This window comes from Ictidomys tridecemlineatus, chromosome 12 (assembly GCF_052094955.1).
Source record: "Ictidomys tridecemlineatus isolate mIctTri1 chromosome 12, mIctTri1.hap1, whole genome shotgun sequence".
Taxonomy (NCBI): domain Eukaryota; kingdom Metazoa; phylum Chordata; class Mammalia; order Rodentia; family Sciuridae; genus Ictidomys; species Ictidomys tridecemlineatus.
The window spans coordinates 83,807,670-83,816,758 of record NC_135488.1 but is presented as its reverse complement, the minus strand read 5'-3'; the positions used below and the strand labels follow the sequence as shown (position 1 = coordinate 83,816,758).

Below are 9,089 nucleotides of genomic sequence, written 5' to 3'. Positions count from 1 at the left end.
TTTTCCCTCTTCCTCTTGCTAAACAGGAAACAGTTGAAGCTTTAGAATTACAGTGTGCCCTGCTTCCAGCCTTCAAGCTTTCAGGGGTATTAGGGTCTGGTTTGAGAGCAGCACATAAATAATAACCACACATGAACAGCAGGACTTGGGTCAGTCGTGGATGGAGGCTGAGATGCTGGTCAGTCTGCAAAAGTAGGTCCTTCCAGGAGTCAAGGTTTTAAACTAAGCATACAATTAGAATAGTCTTCAGGACTCTAGTACATGGCTTTATTGGCCAGCAAGAACAAATTACCCCTATGTTTATTTTTAAAAAGTCAATGACCTATGAATAAACAGCACTTGACATTGAAAATTGCCACATTAAATTCCGAGGTCCTCTGTCCATTACAGCAGCCTCCCGAGCTCTTCCAAATTGTCACCTAGGATGAATATGACAGTAAACAATGCTTTAAAAGTAAGTAATCTGCTCCATAATTATTTCAGCGGCTATGACTGCCAACCAGCAGGATCACTTATGAAAAAGGATGCAGTCATTCCTTATTAAAAATGCATGAATATACAGCCTCTTGATTGTGGAAATAATCAGCAGACTATCTAATGTAACAAGACTTAGCCACAGAAGAATTAATTAGGGTGAAATTGATTAAGGAGAAGAGGGTAAAAATCTATTTGTGATGATTCGGGCTTCCATTAAACTCAAGCATTAATTCTCACATACTTCCCAAATTAAGAGCTTCATCTAAATGCTCCTCATTAATATTCCAACATACTCCACCCTCCTTTAACCAGAGAGAAATGTGGGCAAAGAAAATTACAGATCCTGTTCTTGTGGACTCTACAGCTTCTGTTTTAAGGAATTCAGCAGATGAGAGGTTTCGTGATTATTTTAAATAAAAGATGGGGGTGGGGGAGGTAGTAAAATCACCAAATTTTTCTGGTCTTAGAGCACTGACTACTTCCATTAGGTTTCTCGAAAGCTAAAGGAAGCACGCAACATGAATAATTATCGTTCAGCCTCCTGACTTCTCTTTGTCCTGTGGTAACCTGCTCCAAAACAGATAAGGGGACTCTGGAGGGGTCACATATTCCTTTGCTTGCCATGAGACAGAGTTGTATTAAAACACATACGTCATTATCTCCATCTCTGGAGCGGCCTCCAGGGACCCGGACTCCACCCCTCCCTTGGTAACAGTCGGGAGCAGCGGCTCACATATTCCCAGCTCCTCCTCCCCTCCGCCCCCTGCAGCCGTTTGCAGATGGGAGGAGAAAGGAGAAGCTTCCCTGCACCATCGAGTTTTGTCTTTCACTTTGTCTCCATTAGGAACCTACTCTGTGGTTCCTGACCTTCTGTGTCCCAACTGTGCTTATATTTCACAGGTCAGTGACCTTTTCCTGTTCCTCCAATGACTATTATCTTTGCAGCAATTCTTCCATCTGCCACCTTGTTTTTTTGTTCTGTGGTGGGTAAGGTTGAGTTCGCTCTTTGTCTGAGCTGGGACAGGCAGCTCCTAGTCTAGAAGCAACCAGAGTTCTCAGAGGCTTCTCTGCCTAGGAACGCTCCCCCTCAGCACCCATGGAACAGACCACCTGGGGCAAAGTGGGAGCATGGAGCCAGCAGCCTTACCAGCAAAATAGGGCAATAGGAGAGCAAGTTGTTGACAGAGGCCTTCAAGCAGGGTCCTGAGAGCAGGAATCCAAGCCTAACTCTGCCTTGAGGAGCAGCTAGGCAGTATCAGAGAAAGGAGGGAATCCCAAACAGAGGGAACCATCTTAGAGGAGTTAGGACAGTATGCCTGTGGCAGCTTCATTACCAAGAGCCCCAGGAAGAAGGTTAGGCACCCCCACATCTCCTTCCCTCCCTTTAAGCTGCCTCCCCCAGGATGCTGCCACACTACACAGTATCTGCCAGCACCCCCCCACACATACACACACACACACACCCATTCCCAGTCACCATTCAGGACTTTGAATGACAAAGGAGGAACATGAAGAGGTGGCAAGGGCCACCCTTTCTCTCAGGAAGCTCCTTTAGTTCTATGTAAATTTATGGATGCAAATGATTTTGTGGGGGCAGGGACCCCAAGCAGCCAACCCCTAAATGCAAATAGTTATGGGGGAGGCAGGATGGTCATCCTAGCTCCACCCATCCACAGAGCCTGGAATTCCAGGCTTCTGAGTATACAGAGCTATAGCCACACCCCTTCCTTTTCCTCTCTCCCCTCCCTGTGTGTGTGTGTGTGTGTGTGTGTGTGTGTGTGTGTATTTCTGGGAATCGAGTCCAGGGCTTTGCATGTATGTGCTAGGAAGTGTCCTACCACTGAGTGACGTCTCCAGCCACCCACTTTTGCTTCTATTCTTCTCCCATCTCTTTTTCAGTTTAGATATTAGCAAATTGTTTCTGAAGACCAAACTGCAACTGGAACTTTTTTCTTAGTACCAAGGAGGGTAGAAGTGAGAAAGATGTGATCCCTTCCCTCAAAAATGTTGCAGTCAGATAACATTGACTCAAGTGAAGCAAGTGAGAAACCACAGTGGATCATGTATCATAAAGTATTAAACTGAATACTACCAAATGAACATCAAATGCTATCAGAAAAAGGAAGGGGACCCTTAGAAGTGGACTTTGGTGATCAGGAAGGCTCCAGGGAACAAGTGGGACTTGAATGGGTTCTTGGGGGCGGGGGCGGGGGGCAGGTACTGGAGATTGAACACAGAGGAGCTCTACCCCTGAGCCACATCCTCAGCTCTTTTTATTTTGCTTCAAGACAGTCTCTCAAGACAGTTGCTTTCAAGACAGTTGCTAAGGTTGGCCTCAAACTTGCAATCCTCCTGCCTCAGCTTCAGGAATAGCTGGCATGTGCAGCCATGCTGACTAACTGTTGTTTCTCAATAATATTAGAGGAGTGCTGGTTAAATAAATGTTTCCGGACTTGCCTTTATGGGTATGGAACATTTTAAGAATCCATCATGACTGATGGTGGCAGACAGGACACATTTGCTGAAGGTCCTCTTGCCATCTTGTCCCTCCTGTGAAGCAGGTGTGGCCTGTGGGTAGAGCAGGAGCTTTGTTTGCACCATGGAAACCCCAGGGCCTCAGAAGTTTCCCCAGCTTCAGCAAGGATGTTGAGCGTCTCCTAGGAACCTGGAGTCTGGGGCAGGAATTATTTTGACTACGCTGTAGCCAAAGGGAAAGCAGCCCTGATGAAACTACTAGTCATTCCTTAGCAGAGTCAAGGAGCTGCCTTAGGACGGGGGGGGGGGGGAACGCAGGTCCCTCTTGCACTATCCCAATTTTAAAATAACAGCAAAGTAGCAAACAACAAATAGCAAACAGAGAAGTGTGGTGGACATCATTTTTACATTATGAAAGTTTTCAGCTCTAGGTTCCTTTAAGTAGTCCTCTCCCTTAGCAATGAAAAATGCATTGAATCCCAGATCTGCCCTTTAATAAATATGTTTTATGGTAAATTACTCGTCTTCTCTACTAACCCTCTGATTTTTTACCAGGAAAATTTCAAACCTAGAGAAAAATTGAAAGGATAGTACAGGAAAACGTATAAATCTTTCATCTGGATTCACCAAGTGTTAATGTTTTACTATTTGCTTTCTCTCTCCATGTGTTTATTTTATACTCACATATACACTTATATATACATACATATGTATAATTTTAGGGTTTCTGAGCATGTGCCACATGCCTGGCTCTTGCAACTCTTATTAATCAACTCAGATTATAAGTCCTTGAAGGCAAGAACTGAGTCTTCTCCTTTTGAAAATAATGTTTACAATTAAAAAGACTTCTTTATACAGATCATCTCATTTGCTCATCAGACTCCTGAGGGAGATATTTTTATTCCCATTTTATAAAAATGGAAGCATTTCATTATGCTTAGGAACTCTGATACTGAATCCCTAATCTACCCTTTAATAAATATATTTTATGGCGAGTTACTTAACCTATTAAATCTCTGTTTGCCCAACTATAAAATGGGGGTAACAATGTCTTACTCCCAGAGATGTGGACTAAATGAGACAACCAAAAAAAAAATGCTTGGGGGCTAGGGGTGTGGTTCAGTGGTAGAACATGTGCTTATCATGCAGGAGGCCCTAGGTTCAACCCCATCACAAGAAAGAAAAAGAAAGAAAGGAAGGAAGGAACAGAAGGAAGGAGGGAGCAAAGAGTGAGCTCAACATAGCGCTTGGCATATAAAGAATACTAAAAAAATAAAATGGGTGTTACGTGTGTTTAGACACTCAACATGCTTGTATATATATTGTCCGATGCTTACGAAGGTCAAGGTCTAGCTGTGGTCACGGCTAAGTAAATAGCAGAGCTCAGGTTCAAGGCCCCATTTGCCCTATTCCAAATCCATATCCTAAGCCCATTTTCCACATAACATTATCCTGCTGGTTATGGGCTAACCAGTGCTGCTTTGTATGCACCATTTATCAAAGTCATTTGAATAGGGTGTATAAAAATTAGATTTGATCTTATTCACACCTAATCACCCATCTTATTTATACCTAATTTCAAAATATGTAGAGCAAGATTCCATCGCTTTGATTATACAGGGTTGGCCAACAGGCCCTACATTGATGGTCCTTTCTCCCCAGATCTCTGCCGGTGTGCCACCCTCTGCTCATGGCTGTGTTACTTGGTAGTCTCACAACATGCCCAAATCCACCACACCGGGCAATATTCACCGTGCCCCCTGAGGCGGCATCTTGTGACTGGACAGTGCTGTATCTGTCAACCCAAGTGTTCCTCTTCCCTAACCTGCTCCTGCAGGTAATTGGTCTGTACCAGAGAAAAGACTGGAAAATGGTACTTGGTTAAAGTGGAGTGGCTTTAGGTGTCCAGGACAGACAGAAGTCCTTGAACATGTCCCATGGTTTTCATTGGAAATTCCCATTACTCCTTTTTTTCTTTTTCTCTTTCTTTCTTTCTTTAAAACTGGGGATTGAACCCAGAGGCCCTTTACCACTAAGCTACATCCCCAGGCCTTTTTTTTATTTTTTATGTAGAGACAGGATCCAAGTCACTTAGGACCTAGCTAAATTGCTGAGGCTGGTCTCAAACTTGCAATCCTGTCTCACTTCCCAATTTGCTAGGATTACTGGCATGTACCACTGCACCCAGCCCCACTACTGCTTCCTACTAAGAACCCTAGCTCCAACACCAATCAACATAGGGGAAATCAACAGCAGCAAAAATCCATTATTTCAAGCCAGAGTCAAAGGTCTTTACCCCAAAAGAATGAGGATAGGTCCCACTGAGAATTACTTCCTCCTGGCTGGGCTTGTAAAGTATGGATTTGCTATTCCGATGAGTATCTGGAGTTCAGGGGAAGGAAAAATGTCATAGGAAAACTGAGCCTTGGGCAAATGGGGGCTGGAGCTGGGTAGTAGGGAGGGAGGGGAAAGGCCATTCTGACTTGAGGAATAGAGGACACAGCACTAATAAAAGTGCAGAGATAGGGGAGCAAAAGGCCTGTCCTAGGGACTGAGGGACTGTGTGTGCAGGGAATAGAGGGGGGCCCCCCCCTTCCAGACACAGATCTTGTTAGGGCTGTGGAGCAGCTAAATATTTCATTGATGGAAAATTGGATGTGGCCATGGTGCTTGGGATGTGGATTCTGATTTCACGGCTGAAGTACCCAGATGGCTGATTAGGCCTCAGAGAGACACCCCCCCCCGCCCCCATACACCCCCCAAGTGGCCTTGGTTCCCTGGTCATAGGAAGGTGCAGGTACCAACTTTCTTTCCCCAGTGAGTCTCAAGGTGTCCATGCTCTGGGTCTGGGTGGTTGAAGAAACACTCTACCTGAACCAGACTCCATTGCCTCAGGAGCCCCAGATCCACCTGGTTTCTAGTCACTTAGTGAACTCACTTTTCACATTTACTATATGTCAATCATCATTTTAAGCACAAATGCAGCACAGACGTCTCTGCCTAGAAGACAGGCTCCCTAACAGGTCTTTAACTATGGAGACCATAAACAAAGTGCTAAGGAGACCAGGGTGATTCATGTCCCTGGGCTGAGCTTCCTGGAGGAGGTACCCCCGTGTTGATGCACTCCCTCAAAAGAGGAAAAGCAACTGCTAACCAGCATTTAGTGAGGACTCACTCCTAAAGAGGTACTGTGTCGTGCTCCTTCTGTACTCCAGCCTTTCATCCGGCAGTCCTGTAAAAAGTAGATATTAGAAGTCTTAATTGCACGGACAAAAGTATTCCAAATGGGAAGACATGTGAAAGAACCCCAGGTCCTAGGGAACATTTAGTCATTTGGAGAGGCTAGGGCAGGGGAGGCACAAGGTGGCAGGAAATGAGCCTGGGAGGTGATCTGGGGCCTTGAATGTCAGTTGGGATAACAACTATGGATTTTATCCACTTAGCTGTGGCTCTAAAGGATAGTGGAAAGGTCCATGACAAATGTCTGTTTTCCTTCTTCCCGATGGCCTCTCTAGCTTCCTCTCCAAGTCCTAATCATTCCCCATCCGTCTCAACACATATGGATGGTGGATGGCGTACCTTGAATGTAAGCCAGGTACCATTCTGGGGGGCTGGAGAGATAGCAAGGAACAAAATAAAGACAACTTTCATGGAACAATGAGGAGGGAGGAGGGGGGAGACAGATAACAATAAACAAATATGTAAATGAAAGAGATCATTGCCTAGTGATAGGTACTGCCATAAAAATGAAGCACCACGCTGGGGGTGTAGCTCAATGGTAGAGTGCTTGCCTAGCAGGCATGAAGTCCTGGGTCCAATCCCAGCACTGCCCGAAAAAAAATAAAACAAAACACAGAAATGGGATAAGAGCAATGAGGGAGGGAGGCTGCTTTCTTCCGGACAAACAGCGAAGGCTTCTCTAAGAAGTGACTTCCAGAGGAGACCTGAAGAACGAGAGCAGGTGGGAAGACAGAGGAAGTCTACCTACTGGCTTGCCCTTCACGGAGTTCCTTGGGTCCCTCTTCAACCCACCCCTAGCTCTTGTTGGAGCCCCTCCCACTGTGCCTAGCCTACCCCTCCCCTGCTTCCCCATAAGCTCCTGGAGGCAGGACCCCAGCCCTGCTCCCATTCTCTCCACAACCTTCAGGAACACAGTGCTGCTCTTGGTCCACAGGAAACTGAATGGATTCCCACTCATTGAACTACAGGTCTAGAGCTGGCCTTGAAGCACCACAGGGCCTATCAAGGGCTTGGTGGCAGCCATTAGGTTTAGGGAAGTGCACCCAGGGAATTGGTGGTACTATTAAGGGTGGCATTGTTGCCTCACGTGAGACAGAGTGGGGGGCTGGGGCCTCTGTATGCTTCCAGGGATGAAGGAAGACTGGGAGGGCAGTGGCCGCTGTCTTGAGACTTGGCTATGAGAAGGGCTGTGAAGAGATAGGGAAACTGAGAGGAGGCAGAGACCGGTTTCTTTCCCTGGCTTAGGAGAAACACTCAGGGTACTTGATGTTTGGGAATTTCCAGCAGAGTTCTTGCTGTACAGAATGGTGGTCTCCAGCCTTCCATTCAGGCAGAAACAACCATCAACCTGGGAATAGCAGGCTGGGCTCCTTTCTGGACAGGAGCTTTGGGACTTGACAGTATACATGTCTATAGCCTCCTATGCCCACCTGATCCTTTGTTCTCAAAGAGGAAGCCTCCAAGCTCCATCAGGTAGCTATGCACTTCTGAGTATCATCAGCAGGGTGAGAAGAATGTCCACCCTGAGAGGACCCAGGTCTGCTGAAGGAAGCCTGGTATAGTGGAAGAGCAGGGCTTGGGAAACAGCCTTCAAGCATGTGTAAGTGGGTTATGATAATCACTTCTCTTAATTCTTGTTTCCTCTTCTCTCCGTGAAGCTTTTGTTAGTAAGGGTACAAGGGTCTCAGCACAGGGAGTTGAGAGATATTCAATGTCCCCCATTTCAAATCCATTTCTAAAAAGGTAAGCTAAGTTCTTAGAGAACCAGGTTCTGTGCTGCCTGTATTCCTAAACTGCCATGCTGCTCCTCCCCACACCCTCCAAAGGTCATACATAACCTTTGGTGGGTGTGGAGAGGAACACACTGATTCTGACATGGTGAAGGTTGGGGCCAAGTCAGGGAGAGACACAGAATGGGACAGCCAGAGAGAGCACTCTCAGAATCCCAGAGCTGGAGAGGGGGAAATGCTAAGGCCATGCTGAACAGATGGTGGATGTTTGGGGAACATTTTCAGATATGGTTTCCTTCCCTTCATTCATAAGCCATTGCAGAATTTCATCCTCTTGGCAGCTGACAAGGTCCTTCTTCCTCTGAACCAGTCCCACTGGATCACCTCTTACTCATTCCTTCATGGCAGGAAGAAGATGACCTGTAACAGGCCTGATGAGTCCTAAGAGAAATTAAGTCAGCCTGAGTTGTTTCTTCTCCAGTTCACAGAATCTTTAGCGCTGTGAACATGTCTTATTTTCCCCCTCAGTGGGCCTATTGGTACAGTGAGAGAAAGGGAAGAGCAAGAAGAGGTTGATGATATGGGGATTGTCACACTTCAGCTCTGAACCATGGAGCTGGAGAAGCAAAGTGGGAAAGGAATGGACTAGAAAGTCCAAGGAGTGGCTTCTTACAAAATGAGATTAATATCAGGACTAGGTAAAGCCTCTGGGGCTCAGGGCAACAAGCCCGGAAGGGAATGACAAGTGGGTAGGATGGGTGACACTCATCCTGAAAGTAGATGTGGGAACTCCACAGATGCTAGACTACAATTTGAGCAAAAGCCCAGACCCAGGACTGCACAGACCTAGAGAGATGGGGAGGGCCAGGTAAGGCTGGGCCCTGGGTGGGCTGCCGGCCACAGGTTACATTGGGACCTGAATGGAAGTCAAGTCCTGCTCCTGACATTCAGAGAGGGAGGCGATCATGTTGGGCTGGCAATTAGTGCCTTTAGTTGTCAGAAGAATCCAGTTGGAAACAACTTGGGGACCTGGACAATAATTTGGTAGCCACTTACTTTCTTGGCGGACCCCTTCCACCATTCCATTTCTGAAAGCACAGACTTTTGACAGATGACAAGAAGGGAGAATACTTTTCTGATTACTCATTGCCAAAGCTCAAGATAATG

General features: G+C 46.3%; 1 long non-coding RNA gene across 1 annotated transcript in view; it reads left to right on the top strand.

Annotated features, from left to right (window-relative positions):
- The first annotated feature begins 1,245 nt into the window (after window positions 1–1,245).
- Window positions 1,246–9,089, top strand: part of LOC120884891 (uncharacterized) — a 77,726-nt gene continuing 69,882 nt past the window's right edge. Inside the window, exon 1 of the long non-coding RNA XR_005727301.2 lies at window positions 1,246–1,377. This is a non-coding gene — a long non-coding RNA (uncharacterized LOC120884891). The remainder of the gene's footprint in view (window positions 1,378–9,089) is intronic.